The sequence below is a fragment of the Accipiter gentilis genome, chromosome 21, assembly GCF_929443795.1.
Source record: "Accipiter gentilis chromosome 21, bAccGen1.1, whole genome shotgun sequence".
Classification (NCBI taxonomy): domain Eukaryota; kingdom Metazoa; phylum Chordata; class Aves; order Accipitriformes; family Accipitridae; genus Astur; species Astur gentilis.
The window spans coordinates 609,434-626,025 of NC_064900.1; positions in this window are offsets into that span (position 1 = coordinate 609,434).

Consider the following 16,592-nt stretch of genomic DNA (forward strand, 5'->3'; position numbering starts at 1 on the left):
GGCTTATGAAATATTTAATCTCTGTTGGCCTGGCTTTCTGTAGTCCAGTACAAAAAAGCAGCATCCTCAGTGTCAGGATCGAGTAGTGCCAACACTAGAGCATTGAGACTGGGTCTAATGTAATGGCATTGGAGGAGCATGTTTGCACAGTATACAAACATGTAAGGTTTATGGAGGGAGAACAGGAGTTGGGTTCTGAGATCAAAAATTCAAACTGAGTTGGTTTCTGAGCTGATCAAATTGCATGAGGTACTGAACTGTAAGGAAATACTACAAACCCGAACAAAAGCAGTGGTAAAGAAGAGAGCATGAGACAGCAAAAGATGCAGAAATAGCAAGTATGCTACTTGAGGAAAAATGGGTATATTCCTTCTGTAACAAACTCATGAATCTCTAGAATTTTGAGGTTTAGATTCTTTAGTTTAGAACTAGACTAGTCAGCTTATTTAGACTAGTGACAGTTTTCTTGAATGCTTGTGGGAAGGCACAAGTAGTATTGGATTTCTTGAGTTCAAAGACCATAATCTGTATAACTTGAGCTAAGGCAAGTCTTTGACAAAATATTTGTACATTACTAAATAGCTATTCAGGAGAGAAAGGAAGACAATGTACTGTACAATCTTCATTTATTCATGAATTTATCCCGAGTGTTTGTCATTGAGTGCTTTTTTGGCTTCTGGACAGGCCAGGATTGTGTAATAAATGGTGGCTGTTTGATCCCTCAACTGTCTGCATGGATAAACCCAAAACACTTAGTTATTTAATTGAATTCGTCACCCACACCCCTGATAAGCTTTATGATAAAGAGGCAAGTATGCTACAACCTGTTTCATTAGAGACCTGGCCATAAATTCAGGAATTCTTTGAGAATAACCACATATAATTGAGTCCTTAGGGATCACATGCAGAGTAGCAGCTAGTTACTGAGAGCAGCTAGTTGCTGGATCTAATCCAGACATCAGTGCTAAGTAGATGCTGAATCACTAACCTTGATGAGGGGTGAATTATTTCTCCAAACAAGAGAAATGAATAACAGTTATAATGATTAGGTAGCAAGTGAACTAGGGACTGTAATTCTGGATGTAGTTGCCTGAAGTGGATCCCAGACACTTTTGGGACTTGAGTGTCTTAGCAATTTACACTTTAAAATGCTATCTTTAGGAGCATACTCCTATCAAGTATCATCATTACCACTATCCACTCCATGTAGTCAGTCATGTTAGTTCTTTCTTGTTTAGTGAGTGAACAGCCACAGAGTGCACTTTCAAACTAATGCTACATAAATAATTTTTCATACATAAAGCAATCACTGCTCTCTGGGCATGCTGGTCTGTAGTAAAAGAGAGATGGTAGGTCATCACCTGGCTTCAGAGACTGTAGGAATGGCTTCTATTTTCCTCTGATTTAGAAAATCTATTGCAGTGTCACAGTCCAAAACCTAAGTCACCTATGAAGCCCTTATACTATGGGATGAGAAGAGATGGTAGACTGGGTAGTTGCTGGTCAGCCTTCAAGGTCACAAATCATCTACATAAGAGTGCTGATGAATCAGCTGACCATTTCTTGTCCTTCAATCCCTTCCATGGTTAAAGTATCTCTGCTTATTTATATAACATGGCCACTTTATTAAATTTTTCTCCTCCTGGCTCAGTCTTTTGCCATTTCTCTCCCATATTCTCTTTTAGCCACTTCTTTCCCAGGTGTTCATTGCCTCTTTGTCACTTACTCTTCTACCATTCTCTTGTTATCCTCAAATACCTTTTTCTCACTCTTGCCTTCTGCTGCGTCTCCTCAGTTTGTTTCTCTGCTGTTCCTGCTCTCAGTATATATGAAGCCAAGTGTTAGGTTTCACAGCTGTGTTTTTCTCTGCGCCTTCCTCACATCACTGCCATTGGATTCTGTTCTAAAAATATCCCATATGACCCTTTCCCTGTGCTGTCCCAAGGCAGTGGGGGGATTCTCCACAGCCCCCCCCCCCCCCCCCCCCGGTCCTCTTTTTCTTTTTGAAGATGTTGTCAATCATACAGAAAGTAATGTTAGAAGGCAGAAGAGACCTGGAGAACTGAGGTCATGAGAAAGATCACTTGGGCAGATTTCTATCGCTAATTCCAAAGCTGGAGAGGACAAAAGATGCAGATGAATACAGGGCCAAGCTCTACAGGGCAAGATGTAGGCTGCTGACAGTGATCATAGAAAAGAAAGAAAGGAATTCTTCAGTTTCTTGCTGTCTGATTAAAAGCACAGGCATTTAGGAGCATCACCTACTGCTATTAGGGAACAATTTTTAGCTTCCTTTATTCAGTCTTTATGGGGAGAGAGTCACCTCTTGTATACTGGCAGTACTTGTTGGCTCACAGGCTGGCCTCTGCTGAAACTAACAGAGGAGAAAAGAAGAGGGCCATTGCCTGTCTTTCCGTAAGTCAGACTGGAATTTAGTTATCTACTGAAGCTAAAGGCTTCCTATCAGCTTATCCACCATATCCACCTTGCCATCTACTTCCCCTTGCTTTGGCATCTACTGACTCAGTTCTACAAGCATATTTGAAGATCTGCATTGATTTCTCTCCCCACTTCCCATTAGTGGGATCACAGAACTAATACCTTGCCTTGCCAGAAATTCGCTGCAGAAATCAGTGATAGGGTCTTTTCCTGGCTGCATGCTACAAACACCTGGGGAGCTGAAAGGCATTCTCCTGCAATGTACATGTAGTACTGCTCCTCTTCTGCAACCTTAGCAGGTCACTGGGCGAAGGACCTCCTGCTTTGTGCTGTGGGATTGTGCCTGGACCCTTCCTAGCTGAGGAATGGGCCAGTTTCAGAATTCCAGTGACTAACAGCATGTTTCTCGTGCCACATGACATGCCAGGAAGAAGGCTGAGGAAAAGAAAAATGAGAACAGGCCTACTAACAGCTAGCTTTTTCTTAAAGTAACATGGATTTTGTTTTTAAGATTTTAGTAAGGTGGCATACACATGGCGTTCTTTGATTCTGGATTAGGAGCAGGTTAAAGGGTGGCTTGAGTATAGATTTACTTCTCCAGAGTGCCAGGCCCTAGAGACAAATCATGAGGCACTGTTTATAGCTGTCCTATTCACCCTGTTCACAAATAATATATATATAAGAACCTCTTCCCCAAAAAACAAAGTAGTGCTCTGTCCATCACTGCATGGGATAGGTGTTCAGAGCTGCCCTACCTGTTTAAAACATGGGGGTAAGAAATTTTCATATATTTTGCTGTGGCCATAAGCTCCACTGTGAGACCTAGCAGCTTCTTGACAAAATTCTTTCATTTCCAGTTTGTATCGCTAGCAGACCTCATCTTCATAGTTCTATTAATAATTGAAGTTTGTCTGCCAGTATTTTGGTTTTGTCTCTATCAAAGCAAAAAAAGAAAAAAAAAAAAAAAAAAGAGAGTCACAGAAAGATTTAGATGGGAAGGGACCTCTGGCAGTATCCAGTCCAACCCCCTACTGGGTCATGAATTTCCCTTGTTGCAAGTCATGGCTGTTGCCTCTTGTGCTTTTCCTCTGCATCTCTGAGAAAAGCCTGGCTCCATCTTGTCTATACCCTCCCTCTGGGTAGTGGCAGACAGCAATAGATCCCCCATCAGCCGCCTCTTCTCCAGGCTGAGTAAACCCAGCTCCTTCAGCCTCCCCAGTCAACAACCCAGGCAAGATTTCCCGAGGTGACAGCCACAGCTGCACACCAGTGCTGTTTATTACTGACCTAAATGCTTTTCCCATGGAGAAAGTTTGATTTAGCAGTAACACGTGCAGCAGAAATGGCACCAAGGACTTTGCCTGCCACTTGGCACTACCTCGCCTGGCTGTTGCCCATGTTGTCCTCGCACCGAACCGCGGGAGCAGTCACAGCCCCACGGGTGCAGGTTCCCCACAGCCACCTTACCCTGGAAGGCACCGACGTCTTGTCAGGGTGCTGCAAGGGCCCTTTTCTGCTACTTGCAGAAAAATATTTTTTTCACCCATTTCCAACATCATTCAAGTACTGGGTTCTGTCGCAAAGGTGTCCAGAATTATATGTTTTAGTACGTTATTTCCAAACGATCTGAGGTGTCCAGGTACAAAGTGGAGATCTTGCACACTAGGAGCTGGCTGAATAGCAGTGGTGGTGTCTCTCTGCACTGCAGTTGTCTATTCCTGAGAAAGCTGTCACAACTATAGCACAGTAGCAGTAAGAGTATACCTATACTTCAGTGAATTTGCCCAGCTACATGTCTCTTATGTATAATGCTATAAAATTTAAGCTTTTCCACGAATTGTACAGATCTCTTGTCCAAGCAAATAAATGCCAAGAGCTGGCAGCGTGCTGATCAATCTAACCCTTGCCATTGATCTTGTGCTGTAAAAAGCAAAAATAACCTGCCTGTGTGTAAATGGCATAAAGGGGCATCCCACATTTGTTTGAAACCTAATAGGGTAGCTGCATGCTATAAGCTTTTTTACATGGACAAAGTACATCATTGTTTTGACAGCTGATACTTGCATGCTAATTTGGCAGTACAGCAGATTAAATTATTTCAGACAAGTTTGGGGCGGGGTGGAAAGAACATGTACTAGCATTCCTGATACTTCAAAAAGTTAGACCTGTTGCTAGTAAAATTATCAACAGTGGTAGTAGGGGGGCAACTGGAATGCAGAGGTTACTGCCCAAGCTGTACAGCAGGTGGCATACAAAGTACAGTACATGAGAAATAATACATCGATACAGAAGTGTACAGCAAATACAAATTCTCAAGGTAAACTCAGCTACTGTTGTGCATCTCCACAAAATCACAGCAAAGAACCTGGGCATGCTGGAGAGAAGCTGGCAGTAAACACAACTCAAAAATAATTTATTTTGTAAATGCTTGCTTTAGTGAAGTAGCAGGAAGTTGCTGCTGAAGCTGCTGCTTTTAGTACTGATAGAACAGCTTCCACATACCTGCATGATACAATGGTAACTGTTAACAAAGAGGGAGGACAGATGCAGGCTATTAATGTTGGAGATTGCCTTATCAGAACCTGCTTATTGAAAGTGTTTTCATTTACTATTAAGTGACTTAGAACTACTTGGGGAACAAGATTTCATTGCTGGTTATTTGCATAGGAAGGCATACTATACTTTCGTATTCGATAAAGGCACAAGTCTCCACACTGAACATCGGAGTAGCAAAGAGATCCTCCACAAGTTGTTACTGCAACGGACACTTCAATCTTTGGACATTGCTAAGGATATAGGCAGGGTTAAAGGATTTGCTCACATTGTTAAAACTGAGCCATATATCTCTACAACAAATTCCTGCCTCCTGGTGAAGTAATTGATTCTCATGTGTCCTTAAAGGAACCAAGTCACTGTTGGGATTGACAGTCATCTATTTCCACAAAATATTTATAAAAGGTCATGGATCAGGAATGTTTGCCTATCAGCTCTTGGCATGGAGAGTGGATTCTAAAAGTACATAAGAATACAAAGCATCTGATGGGAGACTGTAGATGATGGAGCCAGACTCTCCTCAGTGGTGCCCAGTGACAGGACAAGATGGAATGGGCACAAATTGAAACACAGGAAATTCTGTCTGACCATAAGGCAAGAGGTTTTTCGCTGTGATTGAGCACTGGCACAGGTTGCCTGGAGAGGCTGTAGAATTTGCATCCCTGGAGATATTCAAAAGCTGTCTGGACATAGCCCAGGGCAACCTGCTCCAGTGGACACTGCTTGAGCATGGTATTGGACGAGACAGCACGTGTCCCATCGAAAGCTCAAATATTCTGTGATTCTGTGATTAACTAAAGTACTCAGAGGAACAGCAGTGCAAGTTACCTACTGGTCAACAAGATTATTGTCTTCTAAATATTACATGACACAGAAGGTGTTTTTAATTCCTCATCTGCAATGAACTCTCTTATCTAGCCTTATTTTTAAAGGACTCACCAAAAAATGGCATTTACTTCTATTACAGAAAAGCAAATGAGAACTGTTTGCCTGCATGTAAATTCCAAGAAGTTGTGACTTTAATAGAACAAGATGCATATTGTCTGACCAACAATTTTTTTTTTGTTCTGAACCCACTGCCTACCTCCCAAGATATAGCAAAACAAGCCTTCTCAGTTCACTTTCTCCATATCACTCATGATTTTATCCATGTCCAGCCCTCATTGCCCTTTCCAGCCTGGGAGGTTCAAGTCTGCTTAGCTGTTCCTCATACAGAAGCTATTCCATATTTTTGACCATCCTCTGAAACTCTTCAGTTCTACTATATTCTTTTGGAGATTGGGGGAAAAAGAAAGGCAAATATTACTCAAGATGTAGTTGCACATTGCATTTAATTTGGTCTTATTTTCCTACATCTTAACCCATAGTTCTAAAAAAATACTGAGGGAGTCATTATCATAACCATTCTGTTTAACCCCAAAACCTTATGCTTAAATAGTAAGTCAGCTTAAATAGTAACAGTTGGATGATTCCTTGTATGCAAAGCTAGAACATCTGCTCCTCCTCGCAATCATCACTTTACATTTATTGTGACTGTTTCATCTGTCATTTTATCACTTAGTCATCCTGTTAAGGTCCTTACACAATTTTTCAGTCAGCTTTTGTTTCTACTCCTCTGAATAACTTACCAAGAAACTGTGAGCCCTTTTCCAGACCAGAGAGGTATTTGATATTACACTGCTTGGCATCAAGTTTATTATCAGTGGTAGAGGACAAGGCACTGAGCGTACACTGCTTTTAGTTCCAATTCCATGTAGAAGTAGGGCATGTTGGAAATCTCGTCTCCATTAATTGGAAGTCCATAATGCTCCAGGTGCATAGGGTAGAAAAACTGCAGGTTCACCTGAGCTTTTCAGGAATGCTAAAGGCAAATGCAAGATTAAACATGTCGCAGCTGTACAACATAGTAGTGATAGAAGAAACAGCCAGTGTGGTGTAGGAACTTTATTCCAGAGGTGCATGGAAATCTTTCTGTTGGGAGGATGAAGCAAGGGCTAAGTAAAGTTCTCTTCTTGCCTACGCGTGTGTTTTAATGCTTCATGTGAGGGTGTACATTGTAGCTGAGATGATCTATTGACTGACACGTGCAACAGCTTCTTACTTAAATTCTGCTTCCCTGACCTATGGTGAACTCATTCAGGGCACGACACTGAGCAGTTAACTGCATAAAGACATGAATGTTTTTCCATCAGTTTACCTTTCACAATGCTAAGGGCAGACATACCAGAGTTGGTGTAGGGAAGGGAATGTGACTGTCCTTTCTTTATGCCACTCACGATTTTGAGGCAGCTGTGAAGGTCCAGGCCCACACTGAAAAATCTTGAATTACTGTGTGTTCTCTCTTCTTTAACCAAGCTTCTGCTCTATCTTTCAAAAGCAGTCTGAACTACTCTTACCTCATGATCCCTAAAAGAGTTCCTTTTTTTTTTTTTTTTTTTTTTTTTAACTGTCCTTATACCAAAAGATAAAAGACCAGACTTGGCACTTTGTCTGGAAATGTGGAATAAGGGAGACTAAGAAGTTCAAGGTCTGATACATTACTGGGTTTTGATTAGGCAGGTGCAGAGTGTGATAAGCAGCCTCTTCTGCCTAGGGCTCGGGTACTGTGGCCTGTTCCAGCCTGACTAGTAGCCCTTTACCGCAAGTGCACAGAAAGAGAGAGTCAGAATATCTGCAAGAAATAGTCCTTCCCCATAGTACGTTTCACTGTGCATTCAGTGCTAGCCCTGAGCTACCTCACGTCACCCTTGTTCGTTGCTTTTACTGTTCCATCACTGTGGGGAACTGCTTGAATGCTACATAGGCTCCCTGTAGGCATAACCATGTTAAAGAAACACCACCCTTGAACCATGAATCACAATGGTTTAAACTTGTGAGGCAGTACTAACAACTGCCCAAAGTGCCCTACTGCGTCAGCCCTTGTGAGCTCTGCCCCACTCCTTCATCTCAGCAGAGTCTTAGGGAACAGAACCCTGGGGTTCTGTAGGGCAAGTCCTGAACTGACCTTTTCCTTTGAAAGTGCCAGTCCTGGGAAAGAAAGGGAAGGAATTCATATATCCTCACCTGGTAGCAAGAGATTAACTGAATATAGCTTGCTTACGGTTTCTTGATGTGCTGTTTCTTCCAGTCATGTTCATTTTATGTTCTACTCAGCCATCTAACTCCTGATACCTTATAGAACCCAATATCCTTATAGGAAGTACATAGTATAATGTTAGTGTAATATTGTCATGGTTTAACCCCGGCCAGCAACTAAGCACCATGCAGCCGCTCGCTCACTCCCCACCCACACAGTGGGATGGGGGAGAGAATCGGGGAAAAAAGTAAAACTTGTGGGTTGAGATAAGAACAGTTTAATAGGACAGAAAGGAAGAAAATAATAATGATAATAATAATAAAAAAAAATGGCAATAATATTAATAAAAGGATTGGAATATACAAAACAAGTGATGCACAATACAATTGCTCACCACTTGCTGACCAATGTGCAGTTAGTCCCCGAACAGTGATCTGCACCCCTGCCACCCTGGCCAAGTCCCCCCAGTTTATATACTGGTCATGATGTCACATGGTATGGCGTAGCCCTTTGGCCAGTTTGGGTCAGCTGCCCTGGCTGTGTCCCCTCCCATCTTCTTGTGCCCCTCCAGCCTTCTTGCTGGCTGGGCATGAGAAGCTGAAAAATCCTTGACTTAGTATAAACACTACTTAGCGACAACTGAAAACATCAGTGTGTTATCAACATTCTTCTCATACTAAATCCAAAACATAACACTATACCAGCAGCTAGAAAGAAAATTAACTCTATCCCAGCTGAAATGAGGACAAATATATTAACAAATCAACCTAAGATACTCTGGCACACCCTTTCCAAATCCTTCAGCAAGGATTTTTGACTCTTTAAGAACCTCTAGTTGTTTCCACTTCCAACACAACCCCATTTTATGAGAGTAAGCTTCCTTCTCCTTCTCTCTACTTTCCCAGATTAGTGTGTTTGAGTTTGCAGTAAATAGATTTTGTCTAAAGAGAATGAGCAATCACCAGCTGATGACATTTTGCTATTGAATATGGAGGGCTGTGGGACTGACACAACTGATTCCATAACAGTATATCAGCTGACTATACTTTTCAGGGTGAAGTTTTACAATATAATATAATAAGATCTAATGGCAGGCTGTGAAAACGGACAGACTTATTTTATTTCTCTGTTCTTGGACATGCTTTCCTGCTGCCCCGTCATGATGGATCTAATGCTCATGACTACAATGTTAAATTAGCTCAGGCCATTGATTGAACAGAAATCTAACCCATCAAAACAATTAGTTTCCCATCAGCCCAGCTTGGTCACCTCTCAGACACATGATTGTTCAAACCCCATGAAAGGAAGAGAAAATTGTTTGGTAATACAGCTTCTTGCTAGGGACTGTTTTAAAGTCTGACCTTGTACAGGAGGGACAGACCAGCTGCAGGAATCAGGCTTCTGATGCTGAACATGAAGAAGGTTATCAGTACACTTTCTTACTAGAGATTTAGGAGAAGATAACAGGTGTTTCTATGAAGGATAGTAAAGTTACAAAATTTCTGTACCCTCAAGTACTGGGCAGATCAGAGTCTGTGAAAAATCCAATTAGACATAGAAAGCAAATATAGTTCAATTTAAATACAGTACCAAAACAAGAATCAAAGTAGTGGTATACCTACTTCTATGCAAATGGTAGAATTATGAAAAATAACATGGACGACTAGTCTCTTGTCCTAACAGGAGATTTACAAAGCATATTAAAAACTTTGTGGCAGACAATCAATGGGAAGTTGTAATACCGGAATACAAAATATGCAGAAAGATAAGGTAAACCATACTAGTGATAGAGTAGTACTACATGATAATGAGAACCTTGATCAAACTAATGAATGCAGTGTCCAAACAGGTTGAAATTTCAGAACTAAATAGGAAGTGTATAGTGTTGGATCTGCATCAGCACCTTCTGAATCTAGAATGCAACAATGTGATATATTGATTGAGATCAGAGACCCAGCTAAGGCAGAAACTACAGTAGTAACAAAAATCTGCAATGACCTCCATATAGGCTGGACACATGTCACATTGGGATGTGAAGTATATGCAACTGGCGATTGTGGAATAGTCAGCCAGGAAGCCCACAAAAGGTTATGACTAGATACCACGCTAAACAATTCAACTTCTTAGTTGAAACCACTGCTTCACAGTGACCACAATGTTCTTGGAGTCAATACTCCTGTGGAAGCAATAAGGGTGAAAAATTCCACTAGAATGGATCAAACAGAAACCACATAAAAATGAAGAAGCCTTTTAATCAATTAAGAGACGTGACCAAAAAAATGAAACATTTCCAGAAGACATGGAGGTTAATGAAGGACACCACTTAAGAGAACAGGTCCACAGAGAAAGCCCTCAGTCCTTCTTTCATCTGCTTCACATCCTTGCAAGGAGTGCTGTCCTCTGCCAGGATGCAGATGATATGCTCCCTAGAACCCTCTTTTTCTCCAGGGTGCAGAGGAAATGTGTGGTATGATTGGTCTTCCAAAGGAGCCGCATGAATAACCAGAAAAAAAAGCCAAGCCAGGACAAGCAAACTTCCAAATCCTACAGCTTATCCTGCTTCTCCCAGCACTTAGTGTAGAAAGATGGATCACAAGACAGGAAAACACCCACCCAGTTCCAAAACCTCCTGTTATGGCTGCCTTGTTGCTACATCCTGCAGTCACCTCTATGTATAGCTGTGGCAAGATAGCCAGGTGCACACCATTTCCCAAAGTCTTTGGCCCTGTCTTTCCCCAGGTCCTACCTGGGGAAAATGGCCAGTAGGCCAGGAAGACATGACAGCAGTCCTCTGTCATGTCATGACATGGCAGAGAGTGGATGCTTGGTTAGGAAGAACAGCAGTTTTGTGTCAGAGGCTGTCTGTGAGGTGTTCCAGTGCAAGATGCAGATTCTGTCTAGTCAGGAGTGGCTCGGGCTGATCTTTTCCACTTGGATACAGGTGAAAGAAGCACTATCATCTGGTTGGAGGTGGTACCAGGTGTCCTTTAGGGAGTGCTGACCTCCCTGCCTCCCCTCTGCCTTTTATTTCCAGTGCAGCTCTGTGAGCAGAGCAGAAGCAAAATTCACAGCCAGGCCCAGACACTCCTGTGGACTGATACTGCTGAGGAAGGAATCCTGATAAAAATGACATTGTAGACCTGGTATCAGAACACAGATATTAAAGACGTTAATGCACTTCCAAGCAGATCTGAATGTGCAGCAGCTGATCTAGTATAACGATCATGTTCCCCAGCATTCAAGACTATAGGTCAAGAGAGGACAGGGTTGTAATGATCAGTGTGGCAAAACTCAGTATGCAACTGTATAGATAGATGTGTCTGTCCAAGTGGTCCTGCCACAAGGTACGGTCAGATTGCCAAGGTGAAGGTCTCCTGCAGGAAGACAAAAGAGAACCCTCCTGGGCAAAGCAAGGAGAGTACCCCGTCCCTACAGAGACCTTAACTCCATCCCATGGGCTTTAGTGATGCAATTTTGAGCTGTTTCACTTGGAGGGAAAGAGAAGTTGGGTGAGGAAACTTCTGGCCAGCAGTGGTGGTGCCGGTGGTGCCAGTGTTACCAGCAGTGCTGTATACAAGCAAGTTCTGTAGCCAGAGCTGTGGTCCCCATGGTACACGGAAGCATTCTGCCCTCTGGGTCCCCTTCCCTCCTTGAACAGGGCCCTCACTGATGAAGATGAGGTTGTAATCTGTCATGGCAAGGGTCAGCTGCATCTTCTTCACAGAGCAATGAGTCTTCAGCAGGTGGCACAGCTTGTCCCTCAGCATGATGGGTCTGAGGAGCCTGCAGACTTGTGTGAGGCCATGGTCCTTGTAGTGTCCCAAAGCCTGTGGACTGGGACATTTCTGTCCCTCTTCTGCTAAGTAAAGGTCCCCAACCCAGCCCAGCCCAGCCAGTGCACCTGGCAGAGAGGAACGACTCTCCCCCTGATGAGAGGACAAGCAGCAGAGGGAGTAGGATTTGAAAAATATCGCAAGGACCATCTCTGCTTTTTTTTGTTTTCTGACTGATCCCTATCAAAATATGCTGTACGCATAATACTACTTGTGGAATAGAATGTGATGACTCTGATACAGATAGGCAAAAAATGAGTTACACTCCAGACCAAGGGCAGTGTCTGAACAAGATACCACAAATACTCTCAGTGATTTTTGCTGACTCCGAACACCAAATAATGCACATGAGCAAGACTATGAGCAATGTTATTAAACATACAAACATGGCATCCAAAAATCAGTAATTTCTCATAAACAATCTGAGTTGGCAGTTTATAGAACTTATTTCAGTTCTCAGGTTAAATGAAAGTTAGAATGGTTCCCATCACTTATCCTCTGCACCTTCTTTTTCACTGGCCTGTTGTCCCTCCACCACTCCTGGCTTTGGTCAATAGCTTCTAATGTCGAGCTGCAGCCACTCCCTGGATTCCTGTTCCAGGTTTAATATTTTTAGATGGCATGGACATTAAATGTCAGCCCTGGGACAACAACACCATTTGTGGGGCAGTTCCTGCACTTTCTTCTGCTCTCTTATCTTGCCCTGGGCTTGAAATACTAGGCTACCTGTCTCTTTGACATCAGGAGATTGTTGCTCCCTCATCGCCCTGGGGTACTTTTTGCACCTTTTTCCTCTTGTGACAGTCAAAATTGGCTCTTGCTGCTTTATTTTAATGAGTTGCACAGAAAAAAGACTTTCTGCAGCCTTCATGCCAGTGTGACCCAGTACTTCAACCTGGATGCACTTGACTCAATGCAGTTCTTCCCTTCCCCCAACATTTTCCTACAAGTCAAAGCAGGGGGCTGATAAAAGAGGGAGGGAGTCCAGTGAATGTCATGCTGACTGTTGCTATCATCCCTGTATCAGCAGCCAGTGATAACAGGAAAGGTTATTGCCACAGGGGAATTGCTTTGCCCTCGTTTGTGATGGATTTATTATTCTGGCTGGCAAGAGAACTACTATCTTCCCTCTGTTTACCTCTGTCGTTATCTCCTATTACTACCAGAGACTGTTTTATGGGAAACAGGCAAGACCTCTCCTGTGCAGGAGGGTTACGTGGTTTTGTCTGGGGATCTGCATTTGGATGGGGGAAGGAGAAGGAAAACAGGAAGCTTAGTCAAAACTTTACAAGATTTACTAGTATAACTTTGACAGTAAAGGAGGTTTTTAAAAAATCTTTAATGGTGGTGATAACGTGTGTTCTACAACTTTTATATTGACATCATTTATCTCAGCTGAGACAGGACAGGACAAACTAGTACAGTCAGCAACTAGTCTTTGGCAACTATGGAGTTCATGTAAGTAGTTTATAGCATTTGCTCTAATAATGGTGAAAGTCTGATATGTAAGCAAGACTCCAGTGTTACTGAGAAAAGGTTTATGGTTGCTTATGTCTCCGCTGCAATCAGCAAAGACAGTCCCTTTCCTCATTTCTAGGTGTGTTCCTGACCCCTTTTCTAACATTCATGTGGCCATGCATCAGCTGGAATGAAATGCTGAGCTGGCTGAAAATTAATTTTTTGTTGCATCAAGCTTCTTGATCACTAGTTCCAGTACCTAACAAATTAGGACTGTCCTTTTCAACCGGTCTGCTCCTTAAGTAAAAGTCCCCTAAATCAGTAGTGCGATCACCCTCTCAGAGAGATCAATAGATTCTAGCCTCAAATAAGTGAATTTTCAAGCATTTGAAAGTTGAACATGTATCAGGAAAATAAAAGAAATTATGTCTTTTCTTGCATACCTCTAATCCTAGCTGTGACCTCCTGGGGATATCTGTCTACACTCACGGTCCCTTCTTCTTGTCCAGCCCCAGCTCAAGCATACCTCTAACATGTCCTTGAAACCTTCCCTTTTCATCTCAGTCCAAATAATTTTGCGTCATAAGCCAATCTTCTTCCTAAACTTTTCAGCTATCACCACATTTTTTCCTAGTTGGCCATAGCTTACATAAGAGGCGGCGTTCTTCTCTTGAAATTATCCAAGTCCAATACAAAACCAAGAGCCCTAGCACAGCCTGTGCCAGCCCAGTTCTACACAGCTCATCACTGCATTTTCTTTCCACCCTCACAATGTCAGTCACGCTGCCATGTAATTGCATGATTGACAGTTTGAATGTGCAATTATTAATTTTACCTATGCAACAAGCAATCTACAGGGAGGAGGGGAGGAAAAGCACAAGTTATCTACCATGCGCTGCCTACCATCTCTCAAGAATGGTTTAGCTGACAAAAAAATACAGGTCATGGTGCAGGTGACTTATTAGGGAACATTCACGATTTGGAATCAGAGCTCATCATCTCGATATACAGGTAAAGAGCTATTTCCCAGACAGCATGTAGATGCTTTGTCCTGGAATAATAACAAATTCACAAGCTTAGAAGCATCCGTAATAGGTGTTGAACACTGGGGATGAATCTGTATTTCCTAGATGTTCCTTAGCCTCTTCTGCTAAGACTGTCTTCAAGCTGATTACTACAGAGAATGTTTGTGATGCAACATTATTCCCCTAGAAAATAAGAAATCCACGGAACCCACTTCAAACAGTTCATTGAGTGTTTGTTAGTTCTTATTGACTTTAGCTGCTTTTGGATGCATAATACAGTTCTAAAAAGTTTTCTGCCTGACAGCAGTCTAATTTTACTTTTTATCTCTATTGTTTTTCTTTAACTTTTTGATACCTGTATACACATTGTGCCTATTTAATTTGCTCTCAGTTTATTCTAAGACAACACAATCAAAACACTACCCCACCAGTAAGACACCACTTCCTTTGGAAAGCCATTAAGCATATGCAAGGAAGAAATTATTTAATAGAGGCTACAGGGTGCTGTAGGGTCAAGAGTCACTGAGGGAATTGAGGCTTGCAATTTAAGAAGAAGGGCAGCTGTAGGGGAGGAACCATGCAAGCTGTGGAGATGTGGAAACAATCTCCTAGGCAATGGAGTGTAAGCACAAAATTTTAGCAGCTCAGAAGGTCACCAAGTTAATTGCAAGCAAAGTTGCAGTGGGTAGGGTAGAGTTGTGTATAAACTATATATTTACTTCTGTGCTTCCTGACTTACATACTTGAAGTTTTCTCTATTTAAAAAAAAATCAAATAATCTTATTTTTATTCTAGTAAAGACTGCTCTATTTTGAGTTTTGAAGCCTGCTGGTCTTGACCAGAAAGCTCACCAGGACATCTAGTCAGATCCACTTTAAAGTTCTGGATGAGTTGGGATCCATTTATAAAACCTAATTTTGCTGTGTTTTCTTTCATCTGATTGTCTGTGTCTTGCTCTTGCTGCTGGGTTTAAGCTCTCTCTGCTTGTTCTTTTTGGTCTCAATTCCAAACTGTGACCACATTGTGATGTAAAATAAGACAACCTCAAATTAACAAGTAATTTACCTTAGGTACCAGTATCAACATAGATAAGGCTTTGTTTCATTTGATTTTGGGATGAATTCACAAAGTGCTCTGTGCAGACTGTCACAGTTGGTTTGTTTCTGGAACTGGGACATAACCCTTTGCCTTTAAAGCTCATTTGTTTTTTGCCAAGTCATGGCATATCATACTGTCATATCATGTCATACCACAATGTCATCATGTCATATCATGACCTGTTCAAGTTTCCTTCCAAGTTCATCTACTCCAACATCTACTTCAATGGCTCCCTCATGTCCCTGTGTTCCTTTAAGTATTTATCTGCTTCCCTTTGTGAGATCTATCTTTTTTTTTTCCATTCTGCCTCTCCTCTGGTAACATCATCATCTCCCTACTTCAGTTATCAAAAGCTGATGATTCTTAAAATCTGCCCCGTTTCTGTCAATTCTGCTCTATTCAGTCTAGTATTAGTCAGTACATGTCCTCTTGAATATCATCATATTATCTTGTTATTTCTCTGTGATGAAGGCCCTTAAACTTTCTGGACTTGTCCTCTGAGAGTTCTCTGTCATCATCTTTCCATATTCAGCCTTGCTTACAATGTGCTCCTGCACAGCTTAAATTTCTGTCTTTTGCTACTGTTCAATCCTTAGACCATGGTCTATTTCTTTCTTTCACTATAAAAGCTGTCTTTTCACCCAGTCTCCCTCCCTCTTCCTAACCATTTGCACTGCATTCTTTCTCTCCCAAAGCTCCAATAGCCTCCTGTATCTCTTTGAAGCCTCCATGAGTTATCTTGCCTAATAAAATGTCCCGTTCACGCACCTTGTTCTCATCTACAAGACATTGCCGTATCTTATATTTACTCAAGTCTTTTTCCTGCCTTTTCACTCTTTTTTGCTCCATCTGAAGCTATTGCCTGAGGCAAAGTACACCTGCTGTGACTTCTTCCTGTCCTGCACCTCATGCCTTCACGTCCTTCTGTGCTTTGTCTCTTATTGCTTCTGTGTTTACCTCTTAGAGACCCTGTTACTATTAAGTAGTCCTCTTTTTGTCCTCTTCCTCCTTCAAAACTCCCCTTTTCCCTTTCACCTTTAAAGTTTCTTTTGTCTCATAGCCTATCCTTTATATTTTCTCCTTCACAGCCTTATGGACCTCTTGGACTGA